Below are 23,089 nucleotides of genomic sequence, written 5' to 3'. Positions count from 1 at the left end.
CTCACTGGACTAGCAAGAGGGAAATAATTACAGCCTACTTAATTACAACACCGTTACTGTGGCATATATGCTTCAATATATGCACAGTCAGCATGCATAAATCATGGAGTGAAAGAAGAAAGCAAGAAATACACTAAGTATGGGCAACCTACCCACTGGGGTATTCATTATTGTGAGCTGGCATTTGAATGTATGCCTTCTTCTCATGGCATCCCATGCCCAGCTCTGTACCACTCCTGAGAAACCCTCATGACAAAACCTTTTGCAGGAAATGAAATCTTCGCCACCAAAAATACCCAGATCTGCTCCTGCCACCATTGCCACCCAGGTAACAAACTCCTGCGAAAGACCACGACCCCAGGAGGGAGTCACAGCTTGCACGGCTGAAGCTGTTTGCACCCGGAGGAGGGGAGGTCAGCACACTGGCTTAAGTATTGCTAAATCATTGCTTTTGGGCTGGAATAGATTATGTCCCTAAAAGAGAAAAAAAATGTACTTGGCCAGAGGAGCTACTGAACTTGAGAAATGGTTTCTTGGCTTCATTTAGACTCTGACATTTAGACTTCTTGTATTTCTTTTTCTTTCTATATTTTAAAGAAGAAAGGTAGGTAACCAGGAGAAACAGCTGATTTAAGCCACCCACAGGTATTCTGCAATCTGTGAGCGATAAAAAGTGTAGACATGCTTCTCCCCCTCCCCCTTATTCTTTTAACTGTCATGGTACATTCGGGTGGTAGGGGGACCCACCAAACAGTACACACAGAAACACCAAAACAAAATCAGAAGATATTCAGTACTTAAAACTGGGAGGGTTAGTTTTAGAACTTTAGTTTAAAGAGAATGGACAACTCGATGTACACTGACGTTTCCCACCTCTCTGAATGTCTAGTGGCTAAGCTGGCTTCTCTATATCTCAATTATACAGTTCAATTCTTTGGCTCTGTAATATTTATTAAACTGTAAAGCATGTTAACTATAAAGCATGTTAAAACTGGTGATACAAACACTTTCTTGAAGTTTGAGGAGATATATGATCATTTAGATTAACAATTCCTGTTTTTTTGATCCCAGTTCAATACTACCTCATCAAATTCAGATATCAACATCTCACAATTACAGAACACAGAAACAGATGAATACAGTATTGAGCAAAACCTGCCAATTACTCTCTGTATGTCTTCACGCTACTGCTCAATACAAAAGCCTATTATTCCATATGAAGGTATTGTCTCTCCGTTCAGAAATACAAGCAGCTTTTTTTTCTTATGATTGTTAAACTTTAAGCTGTCCGGGCTGATTTCTGTTGTTTCTGAAAGAACATTTAATTCCTTGTTACTATAGTTAAAAGAAGGATTTATTATGACTGACATAGAACTTCTGAGTATTTCCATCATCTTAGCTTATTAAAGCATCTTCTCAGGCAGACAAGATTTTTTTGAAAGCGTTCCCTCAATAAACATTCTGTTCTAGAGTTTTGTGCAATTACCCTACAAATGCAAAAATAAAAGGAAATGGTGAGAGGTGAGACAATGCTCTAGTGTTGCTCATGCCAAGAAATATTCCTCAATCTCCCTCACATGCAGCAAGGTACAACACCTGCACTGTCATTACCATGACGAGTCCAACAGATTAACACTAGAAAATAAATGAAAAGCATGATGAAGATGTCCCAGCAGCTTTACTTTGACCTTTATTAAGGAAAACCTTGTTACAAGAATCAGATGTCATAATAATTTAGCAAATAACTTGTTCTTTACAACACTGTACTATTAAACATTTCTTGAACATCACTACATTTTAAGATATGCTTAAAAATATTATAAAAATATTAAATATATGAAAAATATTTTAAGCACGGGTTTTACTCAATTACATGTTCATATTTATTACAGTACTTCTAATATTTTTTCTGATTTTTCTAGTACTTGAGGACAAATCCCAAGCCTCTGAGACTAAATACATCTACCTAAATGAACAAAATATTCTCATAGATGCTTATCTCTGCTTTGGGGATTTCTATGAATGAAACAGGTGAAAAGCAGTTCCAGAGCACTGTCAACAAAGCACTCCTAAAATTCATACAGCGGCATCACCATACATGGCTCAAACTACAGTGTAATGAAGTTGTAACTTGCTCCTGGAAAACTTGTTTCACATTTTTCTGGTACTTATCTGAAACAGATGAAATACTGTTTCAATTCAAGGCTAAATACCTTCCTTGTTAAGATAGTCAAATCTTTATGTAACACACTCCTGGAAAGGTAAAACGTGATAGCTCCAGTTAAGCGAGAATATTGGTGAGATTCAATTTGAGTTTAAAATTCCTGATACTCTTTGACTTGCCTGTCTCAAGGGCTCTCTATGAATGGTATATTTTGAGTAATTGACCTAAATAGTAACTGCTTTAATAATTTCTTTTGTTTCAAAGGATTTTGCTAAGACTGCTCATATTGACCTACTTATACTACAGAGTAGTACAACCGCTAACAACTGACTTCAACTGCTTTTTTCCCCTATCATTGTTTTAATTATTGCGAAGCACTAACAGGACCCCCATCTAACTTTCTGAATAATGTATTTGTGGCTTGCAAAGGGGTTGGTCAGGATTCAAAGGCACATAGTCTCAGGTGATCTAGACTTCACACAGACAGTAAATCTAAAGCTAGAAACGAGACATGCTTTGTTGGCAAACATGTATCACATGTGCCACAAGTTACACGTGTCTCAAACTTTGGACTCACCCAATGCAGCATTTCTTGTGTTCATGTGCAGCAACTATTTGCCTGGCCATGCGTACAGCAGTGGTACACTGGCTGTGGAGGGGAGGGGAGAGAGGAGACGGCTGAGGGGCTGAGAAATGAAAAAACAGGGGGTTTTCATTTAGGTTTTTTTTAAAAATTGACCTCTTTTTGTGTTAGCAAAGTCAAATCAATAGGAGGCATGGAGGGAGGACTCAAAAAGAATTGTAATGGCTTAGTGAAGCCTACGCTAAAAGTCTTTTTAAATTTGAAGTTGATTCATACACTGATCTTACTTAAGTTATGTGCTTGTTTCTTGCATTTTCTAATGATCCCTTATGCTATTCCAGAATACGTGGCCATTAGACCTGCCACTCACAACAGACAGAATGCAGTAATCACTTGGAAGTTCAAGAGAAAACAAAGCACTTCACATTTACTTTGTGCCCTTAAATAACCTAGCACGACTAGATCAAAACATTACAATAGTGCAAACGATATTAGAAACAGTCTCAAAAAGAAAAAAAGTAGTACACCATGTACCAATCTGTTCATTAAAAAAAGGTCTTTTAAAAGCCTGTACTTCTTTTCATCATTAACAATTGGAAATAAGCTTGTGATTTAGAGATTCAAATGCTGTTCATTATTTTATGCAAGGACTATTTTTGAAATGAGAAAATTCAATAATTCAGCTTTGGCACAGTACAGGTTTTCAGGGGATAAATAAAAGAGTTATTTAACTGCTGTATTTTTTGATGATTTTAATGTTAGTGAAAAAGTACGTCTCTACTTCTGGATCACCTCTACCTTTAAAAAAAGGCAATAAATAAAATGGAATGTTTAATGAAATACTACTATAGTATGTACAGTTTGTTACACGAAATGATGGCAAGTATGCTGGTTTTGATTTGGGCCAAAAAAATCCCAGTCTATTTGGACAGTCTGTTTGGTGTAATAATGTAACCTCGTTTTCCATTGATAAGTCTTTCTCCAGATTTCTTTTTTTTCCTCTCCAAATACTGAGTCTTCCTTTTAGTGTAGCTACTCTATATATTGCACTGAAAATTAGTTGTACTTAGTCCAACCTGTGAAATAGATTTTTCAGAACATTTTTGATGAATGATTCAAGTTTAAGTAGTAAAATACATACAGTGCTTGTAGGCATTTCCTGGTGTGCTTTCCTGAAGAGCAAACCAGGTTTTTTTACTTTTTTGACTCTTTCTTTTTTTTTTTTTTTTCTTTTAGTAAATAGAAGCTATAGGAAGGATTTTCAGACTAAGGGCAGCCAAAATTGTGACCACAACAAAATGAAACACTGTGCCAAATAGTTATATCATATAAGTATTTTTATCTACCTAACTATACATATTGTTATTTCCAGACTATCTTCTGAGATTTCTGTACTCCGGGAACTTCTTACAAATCCCAGAACTGTTTAAATCTATTATGAAAATAACATCCCAATAAGAAATAACATGTCATCAGCAACTGGGCAAACCCAGGAGCTGGGAGAGGCTTCGTGACAGTCTCCCTCTCACATCCCGCACTGACTGCTAAGGATTAACCCCTGATTTTCCACTGAGTCCTGATCCAGGTGAGCTAATCCTCTACTATGGACTAAGAGGGTCCAGAACCGTAGTTGACACCGAAGACTTAACAAAGAGGAAGTTCTTTCTTAAAGGTACCTTATGTCGGTTGAAAAAGCAGCTACATAAACTCAGATACAAATTCCTAAATGTTACTGAATGTGGCTTCTGTTGTACGAAAGTTGTGAGCTGCGGATCACCCAGTCAGAAACCACATCCGTAAAATGTCACTATTAGATAAGCATCTGCCAGTGTTCAAGGACTGAGGTGGTGTGGCACATTTGAACCAACCAATTCTTCATTTTCATCTGTGACAAATTGTGTACTTGGCTTTTAAGCCTCCAGCACACAAAACCAATTTAGTGCCTCTATTAGCCCACACAGTATATTTACACTACTATTCTTGAAAAGTTGTTTTAAACTCACTAAAATATTACCTGCATCCTACATATTTCAGTAGCTGGATGTCAAAAGAGTGTGGCAACTCCAACGTTGATTCCCTTCCTAGATGTTACTCGAGCCATACACAATCTACATTGTGTCACGCTGACTCGAAAGATGGCCAAGTTTTGTAAAAGCATGTCACACAAGCCATGAAAAACAGTACAGACAAATACAACTAGCAAAAAACTTCAAGCCATTTTTCAGAGAAGGGCTTATAAACCCCACCCAAATTAGTACTAAGCAGAATACAAATGAGGCTGAAATGACAAGTGCTTTTATTCCTGGATACACAGAGGAAAAACAGTAGAAGGAGTTTGAAGGAGAAATAAAGAAAAGAAAGTGACAGAATAAAAATGTTTGTGTCCTGGAGTTTATCAGCTATGCAGAGTTTTCAAGTTTTTCCTTTTGGAGAGCGTTCTTCCTTCTTTTCCGAATGAGACATTAACATCCTCCCCATTCCAAACACTGTCCCCCCAAAAATGTAGAATTTTTACCCTGGTATAACATATTTCCACTTCTAACTCAAAGCTATTTACAAATATTTGTTAGGATTTAGGACAGCCATGAGAGCTAAATCTGTATTATCCTTCTACAGAAACAGTTCAACACTAAGAGCACAAGTGTCCCACCTCAGCGCACACAATGAATTTGATGCACACTGGGAACACCAAGTTCCAGTTCTTAGTTTCCTGCTCCCAGTACAATTGTTATCTACATCCTTCCATCATTCTATTCAGTCAGATTAAAAAGAAATAAATAATAAAGTCACCATAGAACAATACAAGAAGCCAACTTCTCAATTAATACAATTGCTTAAAATTAGCATAGCTGAACAAGTTTACAAAATGGATTTAAAGATCAAATACAAAACGGCCACTTCAAAAGAGTAGGTTTGCTAAAAATAATTGCCTACAGGACATTATTACTCTTCTACTGCCAAGAACGAATAAACAATACTATTATCTATTGCTAAAATGCTGTTAATGAAGAAAGGTAAAATAATTTATCATTGCATAATTAACACAATGCAGTTAAGCATGCTTTAATGATTCTGTATAATAGTTTCCTATCACCAGAGAATACTTTTGAATCAGGAAATAATTGTCTAAATAATTTCTGGCTAAGTCTTTGATCAAACTGATCAACATTTATAGAAGCGAGGTAGATCTAAATGCCCACGCATTGAATGACAATTTACTTTATTTAATTGTCCACTGGTGATGTTCTTTTTTCCTTCTAATCCTAGGGCAGAATGCTGTCTTTAATTAAGTTAATGGGATTTTTAACCTTACTAGCAATGGAGTCAAGACATCAAGCTGGTTGGAGCACAAGTTGTGCTCCAGCCATTCCCACTCTCTCTTGCTTTCACCAGCACTTAGTCAGTAGTCCATTTTAATTTTTAGCAGCGTTTTCCAGTGTTCTTGCCTCTTGTCAGGTTCCTCTGCCTTTGCATTTTCTCTAAATCCTTCTTTATCCCCAGAGTTTCAGTTATGGATTTGAATGCTGTTCATTTCCATCAGCCTTTTCCTGCCCACCCAGGCTAACCCACCAGCTGTCTCTGGGAACTCCTGGGCACTGGGCTTCCGATTAGACTCAAGAGTTTCCATTTTAAACCTATGACTGTATTATAAAGTTGCAGAAACATAACCAACATGGAAGGACTTGTACTTTTCCTGCACCCAAGCAGGTCCAGTGCCAAGAATTTTAAGACAGTTTCTTCTTAATTCTTCTTCACTTCCTTGTGTTAAAACATTCTGTAATTCTACACCTGTTAGGCACCTTCATTCCTGCTGGCAATAGCAGAAGCTGTACCACTGGGTACAGATCTGCCAGAAGAAAACCATCAGAAATGTACCTTTCATTTCTGGTTTACGCTTAATAGTTGAAAACACTGTTAAGGGGGAACTTTCCAGAATCTGAGCTCAAGCAAAGCTCCTGTGTACATCTCATCAGAGGATGCTACTATAATAAGATCATGTTGCTGAAGAGGTTTCTCAGCGATTTTCAACCCCCTACAAGACTATTCTCAGAAGTCATCAAACGTAGTAATCATGCAAACGATCAAGAGTTTAGGTACTTTACTTATCATTTCAGTTGAGAACACCACCTGCTTTTGACTCTAAATTAACATCATTCTCTTTCTGCCCAAGAAACTCTCCTTTCTTTAAAGCTTCCACGGAACCTCTCCTACCTTCATTTGATACTAACAATTTTCATATGCTCATTAACAAGATGTTTTAATGTGCTTTTTCTCTGCTAGCAGTGTCAACCTACATGGATATTCTTTGAAGAAGGGTATACAAGAGACCATTTTAAGGCTGTATAAACTTATCATGAAAATAAAATGCAACACTATTTTAAAATCCCTAGTAGTACTTAGTAGAATTTCAGTGAAGACACCTATTTCCAAATACACAAATAAATACCTCACTCAGCTAAGCTCTGATACTCCACTCTATTGGGGAAGAAAAAAAGAGGAAAAAGGAGTCATTTTCTTTGTGTAAACTACTAGCTTTACTTTTTGAGAGTTATCTACCTTTATAAATACACAGATTTTTATCAGAAATAACTTTCTGAAGTGATCCTTCATTTTAAAGGTTCAAAGTAAGCTAATAAATGAAAAGAGAAAAAAAAAAAAAAAAGAAAGACAATGGACCATCATGTTAAGGCACACAAAATACATGACGTATCTTAAGAGTTTTCATAAAAGTATTTTCTGGAACATTTAAAATTCTAGGTTGCATCAGACAGCAATGAAACTTTGCATAATGAAGTAAGAAGGCACCATAAGTTTCTCAGCTAACAATTACACCTCAAATGTTGTTCCATCTTCTAATAAAGGAAAATGAATTGCTTTATAAAAATGAATTAAAACGCACAGCAACAGATAAAATGAATACAACTATTATAAAACATGATCAACTCTAACTCAAAATCTCTGAAGTTCTTGTGTCCAGACAGCAAGAGTTGGACAGGGACAGAACTGAGGTCCTGTCACCCTGAAAGCTGTGCCACCCAAAACTGCAGCGCAAGGTTTGCTTGCGTATTATCATAGCAGAAGAGGACAGAAAGGGTTATCTTGATTAACGGAAATCTTCTATAGTAACTTAAGCCAAGAAAAACACATTTCTAGAAAATTAACTGGTCCAAGACCACAAGAAGCTGTAAATACCTCATAATATCGGCCCATCACTATGCAGACATGACTACATCCTCTGTTCTATCTCCAAGTCACAAACAAAAAGGACTCATCAATCTGAAGGAAAATCACTCCAGAGAAGAGGTCACATTCTTCAAGACATGTCAGTTACCCAGTCATTTAGGACATTAAATGTAATCCATCATATACCCTCACACTGCCACATCCTTCTTGGCTAGGATCATCCTATCTGTGGGTGACTCCAAAGCAAGCCTGGCATTTGCTGAGGGACAGGAGGCTTCCTATGTGTCATTTGGTCAGCAGTCACTGCTCACATGGCTGAGCTGTCAGGAGCAAGGCACCATTCTCAACCCTGGCAGTGATCTTCATCCAGCACCCAGCAGGAGGTGCCTGAGGGCCCGTGGAGCCAGCAAGGGCTGCAGCTGTACCAGCACTGAACACGGGAGCTCGCCTGGGGATATCCTCACATAAGCTACTGCATGAGAAATGCAACCCGCCATCTCCTGTGCACCATGAGTTTGAGAAAGGAGGAACAGCCACAGGGAAGCAACCAGTTAAAAAACAACCTCTAAACTGTGAGGAATACTTATAAAATCTGTTTCATCCTCCCTTTCCATTGCCATTTCACAGAAAGAACAATAACAGAGCTGCAACGTCTATTTTCTTCTCCAGACTAAGCTCACCACACTAAAGCCAGCCCCCACAATTTTGCCATCTGGTGCCTAGATTGCCATGTATCCAGAACAGAGATGCCTACGTTCTTCAACTGCCATGGTCAAACTTTCCAGGCAAAAGCATCAGCATTTTATGACAAGGATAGAGATGAAACCCAGGGGAACCTGGCAGGAAAGATTTAAAACAAATGTTTTTTCACCTGTCACGTTCAGCTGCATCACTGAGTCTTACAAAATAAAATTTATAACTTAAATGAACACACCTGGTTTTAACTTAAATATCTATTGCATCTGCACAGGTATACAGACGTCCTGTTCTACATACACTGAAAACTGAATTTAAAGTATTTTAAAATTGCTACTAAAATCACTTATTCTCTAAGGATACTGAAATTGATAAAGTTAATAGCTTCATTTTTTCAAAACAGAAAAGTAACTAGAGGTCCAAAACTTAGTTGATTCTTCCACTAAGGATTAGATGATATGTACAGAGAACAAAAATAAATAATGCAGTTAAAAAAATTACATTGTGAAAGTATATTTCTCTACAGTCATAACCAGCTTGTTAAAACACAAGCCTTAAAATGTTGTCTTTCTTCCAATGCTGTATTAGCTACCTAGGTAGATGATTTCTTAATATCATTATTTTTAGCAGTACTTCACAGATGGCAAAAATATTGCATCAAGTTCTGTTCCCCCCACAAAACAAGAAAGATGTTCATGGACTGGAGAAAGTCCAGGGAAGGATGCTGGTGTGTCCTGGGAAGGATGCTGGTGTGTCCTGGGACAGAGCATGTGATCCATGTAGAGACATGCAGGAACTGGGCTTGGTGAACCTGCCAAAAGATGTCTGAATGGACATCGCCCAAGAGGCGATGGAGAAGGAAGAGCAGGGTCTTTAGTGAGGGGAACTAAAGGTAAGTGAGAAACCACAGGTGCAAACAGAAGAACGGGAAATTCTGATCGGAAATGAGGTGGGTGAAAAACTAGTACGAGGACAAATACGCAGTGGAAGAGGTTGCTGCAGAGGCTGGGGAAATTGACACATTTTCAAGACTCAACTGCACAAAGCCCTTAGCAACCCGGTCTCAGTTCAGCACTGAAGCCTGGATTAGGTGAGCTCCAGAGGCCCTTTTCCAGCCTCAGTGGTGTGTGACTGCGTGACATTCTTAATTTAGGAAAAATTCCATACCCAATAAGAAAAAGTATTTAGGAAACAAGCCTGTAAAGTGAACACATGATGAAAGCTTTGTAAGCTGAGCACACAGGCTTAATAAGTCAGAGCTCTTTAGAGTAGAAAATTCAACTAAGCTTGCAGGTTTAAAGCAGAGTTCAAAGTTTTGATAGCACAATACGGCAGAGGCTACGCGACGTCTGCGCAAGCGTGAGACCGCAGAGGGCCAGCAAATGGCACTGCAGTGGGGTCCTCGCTACCCAGTCCCGCCAATGACAGAGCAAAGGGGAGACACACACAAGTGGTATTGCCTGAGAAAGCAAAGAGGGCTTTGTTGCTTCTTCAGTTTCACAGTACAGACCATCTGAGGGAACAGAAAATGCCCGACATGCAGTTCTAGAGTGAAGAAAATCTACAAGGACTAAAAGCACAGTTTAACAAAAGTAACACAGCTCTGCCATAGCTCCCAAGACGCTACTGCAAGTTCGTATGTTTCAAAACATGTCATTTGACAGTGCTGACTTTGAAACAGTCCCTTACAAATATGGAAATAAACCCAAAAGAAAACAACCCTGCCATGTCTTTTAATGCCACTACAATAAATCTAAAGAAAACAGCGCATGAAAAGGAATTGTAACCTCTAACACCCGAGAGCCCACCTCTCCACCAGTGGCAGCCACATTCTCATGTCATGTATATCAGTGCAGACATATTCTTTTCCTACTGAGGATTCTTTTGTTATTTAAAGCTTTGCTTAACTTCAGTAGGTTGCTCTGCCTTACAGGCAGTGGGCAAAACAGCCTCTTGTCTCTGTACCTCTTCAAGCAGGAAGGAAACTGGAAAGAAACACTAAAATGCTTCATTATCCTGAAGTGAAATCAATAAACTATGAACAGTTTTAACCTAATTTACTAGGAAACAGAATTGGAAAGGTATCTGACAAAGCATTTCATATACATTAAAAGCCATCAGATCGTAAATTTAGATCAATACTAAGACACGCAATGACCTACAGATAAAATGATCTCTATACCATTACCAACTTAGTTGGCCAAATTGTCTCGGTAATTTCTAACCTGCATGAAATCTTTTATGAATTATTAAAATAAACAGTAAAAGCAAAAAGGAGAGAAGGGAAATCTCTCTCTGGATGCCATTTTCAGTGCTATGCACATGCCGCTGCTCTAAAGCACATTCTGTACAACCAGCAGCTGGGACTGTGAGCTCCCCTCCCAATGGTGCCGGAGCCACCAGCTCTGTCCCAGCCACAGGCACTGACCAGGGAACTCCAGGGAGCTCCCTTTCCTACTTCCCACAACCACAGCCTCCTACCCAAAAAAGCACAGAATTCAGGAGTCTATGTGTGAGTACTTTGTAAGTGGCACTTCAAGTGACATCTCTTGCAGTACTACTGGAAAGATTTCATGCCGACACATTATTGAAGGCCCCTGGACAACTCTAGCTCTGTCTTTCCAGTGACACAGAATAATGGGTGGCGCTCACAAGACTGTTTCTGAACGTCGTGCATGAGGCAGCAAGAACACCTCCGTCAACAGTAATTTCTTCTGGAAGAAGCTGCTCCCTGAGCAATACAGCCAGCTTGCTACAGACAATACTTGTGTGCTTATACAAGCAGCTAGAATTTAAACCAGAAAAATAAAACAAGTGCTTGATTCACCACATGAAATTAGACTAAAAACCAAACAAACTAAGAATCTGTGAATAAAGCACTAAATTGGTCTCAATTCTAACTTTTTTTTTTTTTTTCCCAGCTAACATTTTATTTTGAAGCTTGAGATCAACTTTCAACTCCATATATATTTTTTTAAGTAGTGTAGTAGCATGGTCACACATTAAAATTACAATATGCAAAAAAGAGTGCGAGAAAAATAAATATAATACCTTGCAGGTATTAGCTCCACCATTTAGAATTAGTGGTCACGTTTATATCTTACAAGATCTGCAGAGGAGAGATTCTACAACACAATCTCTATGCCTAAGACTCAGGCAACTCCCCAAAAGGAAAACCTCTAGTGATCTACACTGTAACTCAATTTATATAGGTAGAACAAACTTTATTTGAAAACAGTGATTCTTAAGCATAAAACTAGTTCTCTCATTTCCTATAAATATCATCAAGGAAGTCTAAATATTCACAGGGTATCTTGATGGAACCTTCAGTTTTTCAGTTGGATTGGCTTACATTTTCAGGACTAGTCTAAGTTATCCTAGAATGGCTAGAATTCCTGAGATCCGCTCCAGCGGGGGGATTGGACTAGATGATCTTTTAAGGTCCCTTCCAATCCCTGACATTCTGTGATCCTGTGATCTGCCTTTCTTTAAGTCATTTAGCCATCTAAAATGCTTTTATATTTAGTATCAAAAACTTACATGAGGCTACTGGAATACTTTCCAATAATCAAGACTACAGAATTAGGAAGTGTCCCATTTAGAAATTGAGTTTTGAGTGATAAGAATGAAACACAAATTGGTCCGTAGCTCCATGACTCCACCGAGACTGCACTAATATCAGTTCTCATCACCAGACAGATGGTCAGACCAGTGCTTCCCATAGGTGCGATTTAAAAATTGTAATTCCACATGAAATTGTGACATATCAGTTAATTAGATTTTTTTAAAATGAATAATAAAAACGCTTTTAAAAGTTATTTTCTTTATACAGAGAGACTCATCCATACTTCCTAAGGATTGCAGAAATGAGACAAGTCTAAGGATAAGTCAACTTAACTATGCAGAACCAGGATAATCCCCACTTTGCTAAGTAACGTAATTTATCAGAAGGGCCAAAAGCATGTTTCCTTATCATTCCAAATAAGAACTTAACTTTGAAAAATCAAGGTGTCATATCACAAAAACCACCCATAATTTCTACTACAACATACACATATTAGATTACAAATACTGTGTTCAAGTTCCACAGTTAAACAAAAGCTCCCTGACTCACATCAGAGCCCTGAACAGAAATAAAAACCAGAGTAACAACAACGAAGAGGTATTTGGGGCAGCAGAGAATCTTGCTCTAGATCAGTGTTTGACAAAAACTAAAACAAGTCTCACTGAAAGTGCCCAGAAGAGATTTAATGGACAACTAGGTACAAAACCTGTAGTGCAGCAGGTAAAAAAATAAAAGGAAAGTAATAAAGGCCAGAGTATGGTGCACACATTTCACACCAGTATACTGACAGTACTGCAAGATTTTATTTTCTCTGTTTATAATCAGAACTTCATTAACATTCCTTGGGTTTCAGCTCCGTGATTTTGACCCATTTTTGCCTCTCAGCTTTTACAAGCTTCTTAATTTCGACTGTTCCCCAAACCCATCTGCTTCTCTGGAAATCCTACTCTTTCCTTTCTCTTGGTCTCACAAATTCTAGGTGGAGTTGCATCTGAAACAATCTACAATTCTCTTTATAAAATAATGCAGCATGGGGCAACAGCACAGATTTGCAAAAATTAGCCATTCCTCATGTGCATTTCCAAAATCACTGAAAATTAATGAGTTTCTACTGTGTATATTTATATGCAACTCTTTGAAGTAATCATTACTAGCCAGTAAAAGTCTCATGGAGAAACGTGTTGATAAAAGAAAAACAACTAATAGACTGCCGCGCATCTGCAGTACATTTCGATAATCCTTGTAACTGTTGTCCTGGATCCAAAATGCACAACAGACCAAACTCTGTATCTGACAAGCAATGCTGACCAAAATTATGAATTTTTCAGTATGCTGAACATGCCTTAAAAAGTGAAGCCTAAAGACTTTTCATCCCTGGAAGGTAAGCTTTTTCTACCAAGACTAAATTCCCTTTTGTCCCCAAATAAATAAGATTTCATGCACAATTGAGTTTATCTGCCTCAAATCAATAAAAGCATTAAAATCAATCTTAAAAAACAAACAACAACACAGTATAGTTAACCAATCTGATTATTCCTGCAAGTCTTCTAGGAAAACAAATGTGCTGAATATGAAATTTACTGGTTACAAGGCACTTGGCAAGGTTTTTAGGCATTACTAGAATTCTTTCAGAACGTATGCAGCCACTTCCTAAAACCATTCAGGTGTTTTACCCAGTTTGAAGAGGAGGGCTTTTCCCCAGCATTAGTTTTATAATGAGTCTTTTCAGGCACATTTCAAAGGATGTATGGTTTGCATACTTTAAACTGAATTCACTTATAATTCAATATTTGACAGAGCTAATGCTTAATTGTTTCTAAAGAGTCTACAAAGGAAAATATTTCTTTTCTTATTCAACAAACATTTAACTAAAATTATGTTTTGCTTTGTTTTCACACTGAGGATTGAATTTGACACTACAATAGAGAAAAGCAGGCTGTGCTAGTTAATGTGAGTTTAATTATTGCAGTCACAATTCTCCTTGTTTTGTATTAGACAGAATTTAATAAGACCTAAATTTTGCAATGTGGCGTTAATGCTGATAGAGGCGGCTTTCTTCCAACAAATTCTGTGCCATCATCCAAGCAATTCAAAGAATTACTGACATGCGAGTTAACACAAGCAGTGTGCAGGTTTGAATCCAAATGTGGACACAACGCCGTGTTTTCAAAAGCCTACGAGCCATGGGCGTAGCTGTTTTGAGCTGTAAGTAATGTTAACGAGAAGGCCAAAGCTTTATTTTCTTTTTAAGTGTTATACATCTTACCCTTTCTTGCAAGGGACGCCAGGAGCTACTTTCTGTTTAACAGCAGAGGTTAATAAACACTTTTCAAATAATGTCATAATCTATCGTGTAGTTCTTCAGAGCCAGTTTTATCTTCTTCACACAAAGATAATGATGATTACTAGCTCTGCAGCTCCTATAAATCACTTCACCTCCACTGAGTTGATGGAGATATGTTGATTTGCCTCAGCTGAGAATTCTGCCTGTTTCAGCCCCCAAATGGGGTCAGCATCATCATTTTGAAAAATCTTTTCTCAGTGAAAATGCAAAGTTGCATACCAGTAAAAGTTTTGGTTTTGTCAAAAATAGCTTTGCGTTAGAATTTAAATACACCATTTAGAATTTCAGTCAACTGATCACAGTACTGAGCTACATATCAGCTGATTCTAAATGTCTGAGCTATGGTAGCAGCAAGGGGAAATCCAGGGAAGAGAAAAAAGACAGGACGTAGGTGTGATATATTCAAACTCAGTCTTTTTAGCTGCGGATTTACTCAAAGCCATGTGAGGTAGCCCAGGCTGACAGTACTTTTCAGAGTGCTCTGGGCTGGCCCGGAGGCTCACAGCCCAGGCTACCTGCTGGATGAAAATCCACTTTCATTTGGCCATTTTGAGTCCAACTAGAACCCATACTTGATCATGTGGGGACTTGAACATGCTTGGAAGAGGCATGGACTACTTTTTTAATTAGTAGTATTTTTTTAACAGAAAGTCTTCAAAAACAAAAGCAGAAAACTGAGAAGTCTTAGATAATCTGGGAGGTTGGGCAAGATGACCTCCAGAGATCCCTTCCAACCTCAACCTCTCTGTGTTGCTGTGCTTTTTATCTCTAAAATCATATGTTCTTTTAAAAGAAGACCATTATGAAGAATTGCCAGCAATTCCCTGTGTAAGTAGATGAAGAGGAAACACAAAATAACATGTAAGATTTGGACCCCAAACTTGTAGTGCTTCATTGAAAAGCCTAAAATCAGTTGCTTCAAGGTACTTTCAAGAAGACAAGGACCAACATGGAGTTAACCTGGTGAATATTCACATGCAAGATTTAGCTTAATTTTCTTCAAAATCCAAAGAGTTTGCTCCTCCTTTCCCCTTACAAACAACATACACAAACACTGAAATGCAGAACACTTTTTTTTCCATTATGGAACATAAGAAGATGGGAGAATAAAATCTGCAGACAGGGCAGATGGAATGAAAACTATATAATAACATATAATGGACTAATCAAAGAGAATGTATCTTGTTCACTTTTGTAACTATACATTTCACGTATTTGGACATTTATTTCTACAAGCACACTTCTGATTTGTTTTAGTAAAAAAAAAAAACAAACAACACTTCAAGTTTGTTATTAATTGAGGGATTTTTAATCTTCATAGATAGAAAATACTCTCTTCAGATTATTTTCAGAATCTATGGGAGGCTTCAGAACCTCCCATAGACCTCCAAAGGCAATTATAGCAGAGCAGGTTTTCAGATTTACACCTGACTGAGACGGAAAGGTCTGCGTACATCAAATATTAAAACCAAACTCACTATAAATAACCTCTAAGTGATGCACAGCCCCAGTGACAACTAACAGTTTTTTTCTTTTATTTTATTTTCTCTTATTTTTGCCCCTTGAAATAGCAGCATGAAAACAGTAAAAAGATGGAATATGTATCTATAGAATGACCTAAAATTTTCCAGTTCTCATGATGTTACCAGTGAAGGAAACGTACAGGTATGTATGTGGTCATTACCTTCACATACCAGTTTCTTTATTGCATAAACAAATAAAACTGACTAGGAAAAAAAAAAACAAAAACCAGGGTTAACTACAATATAATCCAACTATCTAGTTTGCAATAAGATATTTTATTTTAAATACTATAACATAATAAGTCTATTACACATCTCTCCTAAAATATTTGTAAATTATATCACAGATTAAGAGGTGGCCCTAACTATCTGAGCACCACTTGATATTTGCTTTATGTTAATAGACATTCTCTTGAGTAGCTGCGCTTGAATATGTTATAAAGAATAAAAGGAAACACTATTTAGCAGTGTTTTTAAAACCTGAATAATTTCCATAGTTTGTGAGAGTCGGCAGATTTTGATAGTATCGCACATTGATTTTTATGTTTCAAGATGACAATCATTACACAATTATCTGCCGTTTGAGCAGTGGAACCTAACCTCCTAATTAGGATAAAAAACTGCTCCAGTTGCAACCCCAGTAAGTCACAACAAGTCAATAATTTTAATAAGAATTAATTTTAAAAACTCTACAAGGTTGTATTGGAAGTTATTCTGGCATGTCTATTGATTAACACTTGGTATTACATCCTATAAAGGACTCGTTAAATACAGCATCAATCTAAATGCAATATTTTGGTATTTCTTTGATTTATTACAAAATTAAATAAAATAGAACAAAGCACTAGAAGGTTATTAAGGTAAAGTAGCTTTTTGATTGGTTAACTTCACACTGCACTTGAGAGTAATCTGATGGAAGACTTCACACTGTGCTACACTAAAAGAATATGCCTAAGAAAGCTGCTACTTCCCCTGCATGTCAGCATGAAATATCTAAACAAATCTCACAAATTTCAAAATATAACACATCTAGTTGCTGCCACATACAGAATCAGTTGTGTCTTGGTTACTCTGACCCTGTTTATTACTATCCCATGGACATTTTTCTTTTTAGGAACATGTAGAACTGGGGTATGTGCACTAAAAACACGAGGAGATCTTCATTTTCCATTTTCTGTTTCATTTTGGAAGGATATGGCTAATGGAAAATGCACCATTTTTGTTTTGAGAGCTGCTGAAATAGTAACATTTATCAACATGACATCTACCCAGCCAAATTTGGAGACCATTAATATTAGCTGTGATATTATTATGTCTATTTAACACAAAGGCTTTTACTACTCCTGTTTCAATTTATTTGAATTAAGAAGCTTTTCACATTAATATTTGAGGTTTACTATGTAAGAAATGTCTCTTTTCACCATAGACTTTTATACTCTTAAAGCTCACAACAAGGTTCAACAGAAAAATAAATTTAAGTAAAGCCTGAGAGTGCTAAAGATGTAAATGTACAAGCACATACAAAGCTGTGAGCTGAGGCTAGGTGGCAGTACTGCGTAATTAAACCCCAAAGATTTCTTCACTGGATCTGATTCACTTCAGGCATTTTTCAAAACAACCAACTCGAACATTTTGAATAATAATTTAAACAACAAACACATCTCTTGTTTTCCATTTAGTTTCACCTCCAGAGAACTGTATTCCCTATACGTAAAAGGTCGCTAAGTTGAATTTCGTCTCCATAAACCTGTGTTCTAGACCAGCAGTATTACAGGAAGCAGCTCACAGATGAGGAGCCAGCCTTTGTTTGTGTCCTGCAGTCCCACAGCCCTGTTCTCCGGGATCACACAGTTTGTAGCCTCTGTGGAGGTTCTGATCGCGCTCTTTACCTGCCGCTCAGGTACAGAATGACCCGGTGTTTGACGTGCGTGCTTTTAAAGCCTGTTTAGTCTCAAGATGTTTTTGACTGAAGAGCTCACTTCTAATCATTTGGTCTTTTTAAATGCTACTGCTTCTAACAAGTTACATGTTCAACACGGAGTACTTATAATTGTTTTTAGCTGTCACAAATGATCAAGGGTTACACAGCCTTCCCTATACAGAATTTTGGGAATGTGTGTCACTTTGTACAATGAGTATTTCCAGAAGGAAAACTTGTTCAGTTCACACAGTCTCTTCAACTACAATCCAAAAAAGCTTTCCTAATTAAGATAAGTCAGCCTGTTCAAAAAGCATCAATGACAGAAAGCCGTTAAGAAAAGTTTCAGTACTGTTATGACTACAGTAATTACAATAACATATAATGTCAGTTAAATTCAGCTTCTTCAAAAGTGAATACTGCTTATATACTATGCAGTGGACGTAAACAATACAGTGAGGATTTCTTCTTCATTTAAACACACATTCAAAGGGGGATACAGAGGAGCTCTTAATATTAATACAAGAACAACATATTTGTTTTTACTGTGAAACAGACGGTTAAAGACCTGAGAATCACTGATTATGTATGAAGAGGTATCTAAAACTCTCTTCCCAGATTTTACTAATGATGCACATACACTTGCTGTATTCATTACAGAGCATTAACTGTGATGTACAGAGTCTCAACTCACTAAAAAAAGCAGAATAGTCAGTTTACAGGCCTCACAATCACAGCATAGAGACTTATAGATGAAAGCAGAGGACAGGTGGCTGCTCCCTCGCTACCAGAAGTAAACTTGTCCAAAAGTTCATGAGCTGAGTGACAAACACACCCCATGTCATTGCTTCCATTACCAGCCCATGTAACCAGTTCTCTGGTCTAACTGATCTTACAGTTTATTTCTAGGACGTTAATTGCATGTTCTAGTACTCATATCCCATTTCTCTATCTTTCCCAGCTTTGACCATCACTCCACATTTTACAATTCGAAAATTTTGTTTATTTTTTCTAGTGCAGAACATGGACACTCTGGTGCCCAAAGATACCTAATGAATCTTCTATAATCACAGTCTGAGTGTTTCAAATACACATAGCAATTATTTCTAATTCTACAACGCAGAGTGAATAAACTAATCATGTCACTGCAACACAGTAAGTGTCGGGGGTCAAGACCCCCGGCATGGGTCCGGGCCTACGGCGACGGAGGAAGAAATGTCACCAATTCAATGTGAATTATAGACATGCTTCGTTTATTGACACGAGCCACTGGCTTTTATAACAATTCTATTAATTATGCCTACTTGTCAAACACCGATTTGATAGCATACGTAATGAGCACATCCCAACATACATAATGAATCCATCCCCTTGAGTCCATCCCCTTCTGTGGCCCCCCCTGGTATGTGAGTTCCCTCGTTATCTCGGAGCTGCCTCCTGGTACTTGTTTATCCAGGCCTTTCTCAGGAGCTGCCTCCTGAGACTGTGAGACTTGTTTGTGCAGGCCTTTCCCAGGCAATACCTTCTCACCCACCCTTGCTCAGCTCATGCTAACTGAGGCCTACTCATGCTAACTAGAAGAGATCCTCTCCGTAGAGAGGGTCTCATGCCCTTTCTCTCTTGGCCATTCTCCAACAAGTAAGAACTGCTTACGATGACATTACCAAGCCACAACAATGTAATCTGTAGAAAAGCTAAATAATAGAGAGGGCGGTTCTATGTCGGTATACCATGTTAACATTTACATATAAGAATGTTAATTGCTGCAACTGTGGCTCGTCACTCACTAACTTTAATACCTGCCTGAATTCTTTTAAGGTGCACAAGGAGAGTTACTCAGGAACAAGAAAAAGAACTATAAAAGGTTTGTAAGCATTGCCCATGTGCTGCAGAGCTGCAGTGGCCGGTGTTGCACCACCCTGCTGAACCAACGCGTGAGGAACTAAACTGCAGCTGGGAACGTTTTTCTCAAAAAACTCTTTTCCTCTCACTAGTCAAAGAGTAATTGGGGCCCCTGTGGCCCTGCAAAGACAAAGGATCTTAATTTCAATCTAGTAACTCAATCTAAATAATCTTAGAAAGAAACAGAACTCTGCGAAGGAACACTGAACTTCCTAACTCCCATGCAAGAGAAAGCAACGCTGCTTTCTTTTTTCCCTTTTGGCAGCTTTTCTAGATCTTTCACACTGAATCATAATTGCTTATTTATTTTTTTAGTAAAAGGCTAAACCCTTTCTGGAAATGACAGTAAGCCGATACACTGTGGGGTTTTTTTCCACAACACAACAGTTCATAATTGACTGCTTATGTAGTAATTGCTCTATTTATAGTGATTATTTGCATGAGAGAAGTGATTGACATCACCTGGTATTAATGATAGAGAGAGGGTTTATGTCACATTTGTGACCTAAAGCTCTTACATTAATTATTTTTCCTTCCTAAGATGCTGATATTCTACAGTCTTAGGAATCCATCTATGAAATGAATGTCAGCATTATCTTCTGTACATTTAGTATCTTGTAAATATTACTTACTACTCTCTCAAAACTACTTCTACTTTCTGTAACTGTCTAAAAGAGACTCTTCCTAATCACTTATCACCTCAGATCTCTGCCATCCAAGCATCTATGTTTGAATTGCCATTTTTCCTGTAAGCCAGCACAGTGTGGATTACATATCCTTTAATTTTTGATGGACAAATCTCTGATGTGCTATCAAACAATAAAAGTAAAACAATCAGCAAAGAAATATAAGGATAAAGAGAAGATAATCTTTCTTCTAAGTTCTGATGCTCCGGCACTGGAAAATGTAGGAAAAACAACCCCCCTATAAAAGTATTACAGCCATTTTCAGGAACATGGGTCTGTCTCGCAGGAAAAAGCTGACAAAATTGATCAAATAATATTTCAGGTTGTAACTAATAATCAGATTCACCTCTTATATAATTTCACTGGGGTCAAGTGAGACTAAACAGTCATTGTGCAATAAAGCAAAATATTCACAGAAGGCTTGTAAACTTGCAGTGTAATTCAGCTATTCATTAAAAGGATAATAAAGACCACAGCCTTTGAATTATTACACATCTATAATTCTTTTCCATGTCTGTGTTTTAGAACTGTAGCTTACAGATATATATACTTCAAATAGTAACACAAAGACACATTTTATGGGAACGACGGAAAAGATTGTCTGTCCTGCGTTTATTTGCCAAATTAATTTTAAGAGAAGAGAACTTGAATATGATTACAATTAATCCCTGACACCTTCTTACTAGAGCCCAAGCCTATAAATGAAATGGTTTTTTTTATACAACACACTTGTTCTTCCACACCACAAAAGAAGCTTACATTATTGTTAAATACATTATTTAAAAAAAAAAAAAAAAAAAAAAAAAGGAGAACTGCACTTGTGTGGCACCATCTTTTTAATGCCATCACAAATCAAAACTTTACATTTTGGGAAGTTATATTGGCATGTTACAGGAGGGACTGATAAAAGACTTGTACAAAGCTTAACATCTTAATTCAAGGCTTAGCTTCACAATTTACAAGCTACTTAGGAAGTACTAACACCTCTGTTGCTCACAGAGAAACTTTGAAATTTATCAAGGAGATAGCCTAAGGGTTAAAGAAAACATGCCTTTCCCCTTATGAGAGTTTATTTAGTTTCAGCAGAGCTTTAGCACAGAATTTTGCTTCCCCTCTCCATCTCTTTCTCTTGGCTGTGCACAGAAGTCACCAGTGCAATAGGGAAAATGACAACTTAGGGTGAGCCTTCTCGAGCCGGGTCTCCTCTCTGCCACCCTAACTGAGCCCTGGGAACGCAGAGGGCGCACAAGAGACACACAAAGGTAGTAGGAAGAAGGTTCCTGCAAAGCTGCCGCCTTCGTTACATTTCAAATCTAAGAACCGAACTCACAGCTTTGCTCCAGCAGCTGCACCAGCTGTTCTTCCTCTGCCCACTCCCACAAAGCAGCGAGGGAACCAAGACCTGGAGGGACCCTCAGGACACCGCCAGACCAGACAGCCTGCTCTGCAGCTCGCTCCCCTCCGTCCCAGGGCAATGAGCCTAAGCCCAGCTCAACCACAACAAAAACTCAGGTTTCGATTTATGACGAGAATCTTGACAGGGTTTATTACAGATGCATATGACACCCTGTGCTGTGCTTTTTGGAATTTCTTTGAAACCTACTTATATCCACACATGGATTCTTATTTACAAGTAGACATACTCAGTCCTAACGTGTCGATACAACTCATTAGCTTTTTTCTTGTGGTTTTAAGCATACTGTTAGCATCTTTCAAGACTACAGCATAATACTAAAACTCTCTAGTTAGTTGAAATTTATTTTCAAAAAGATAAGAACAATGATAAGGTATAAAGCAGAACATCTAAAGGAATGCCTTAAAAAATTAAAAACACATCATGACCCTCAGTCAACTGTTAATTCTGTAAAACTAAAAGCAGACAAAAGAATTGTTAAATCATATTCGTGAGTATTGGCAAGCCATGAAAACAAACTAACAAACAAATCAACCTTGCTTCCCTCTCTCTACACATTTTTTACTTTTTTCTAAAGGGAATTTTCAACTGTTACCCTGTATGGAACCAACACACATTATTGGAAAAGACAGCATTTTAATCAAAATGACTTTGTATACAAGTCCATTTAATAAAATTCATCTAGTAAGTGTAATATTAATGAAAACTAAATGGTGCCTCTCTATTATTCACTTACTGATGCTCCTCTGCAGCTTATGAAGAGAAACTTCTTTACTCTGAGGTGGCAGAGCCTGGCCCAGGCTGCCCAGGGAGGTTGTGGAGTCTCCTTCTGTGCAGACATTCCAACCCGCCTGGACACCTTCCTGTGTAACCTCATCTGGGTGTTCCTGCTCCATGGGGGGATTGCACTGGATGACCTCCAGAGGTCCCTTCAACCCCAACCAGTCTGTGATTCTGTGAACTAGTCCACTTACAAGCTGAATATATTTTAAAACAGAATAAAAAACTCAGCGTAATTTTCTAACACAACAAAAAATGTTTAGGCCAGTACCATCAATAGGCTCTCCTGCTATGCGACTTGCACACCACTTCTGAAACATCCACCTTTAT

At 37.8% G+C, this 23,089-nt stretch overlaps 1 protein-coding gene across 1 annotated transcript in view; it reads right to left on the bottom strand.

Moving 5' to 3' along the window:
• TENM2 (teneurin transmembrane protein 2) overlaps window positions 1-23,089 on the bottom strand; it is a gene marked incomplete at its 5' end in the record, with an annotated part of 567,758 nt that overhangs the window by 490,566 nt on the left and 54,103 nt on the right. The gene's annotated exons all lie outside the window — the stretch shown is intronic.

This window comes from Streptopelia decaocto (assembly GCF_964273445.1).
Source record: "Streptopelia decaocto genome assembly, chromosome: 12".
Classification (NCBI taxonomy): Eukaryota; Metazoa; Chordata; class Aves; order Columbiformes; family Columbidae; genus Streptopelia; species Streptopelia decaocto.
This window is presented reverse-complemented; position numbering and strand designations above follow the sequence as displayed.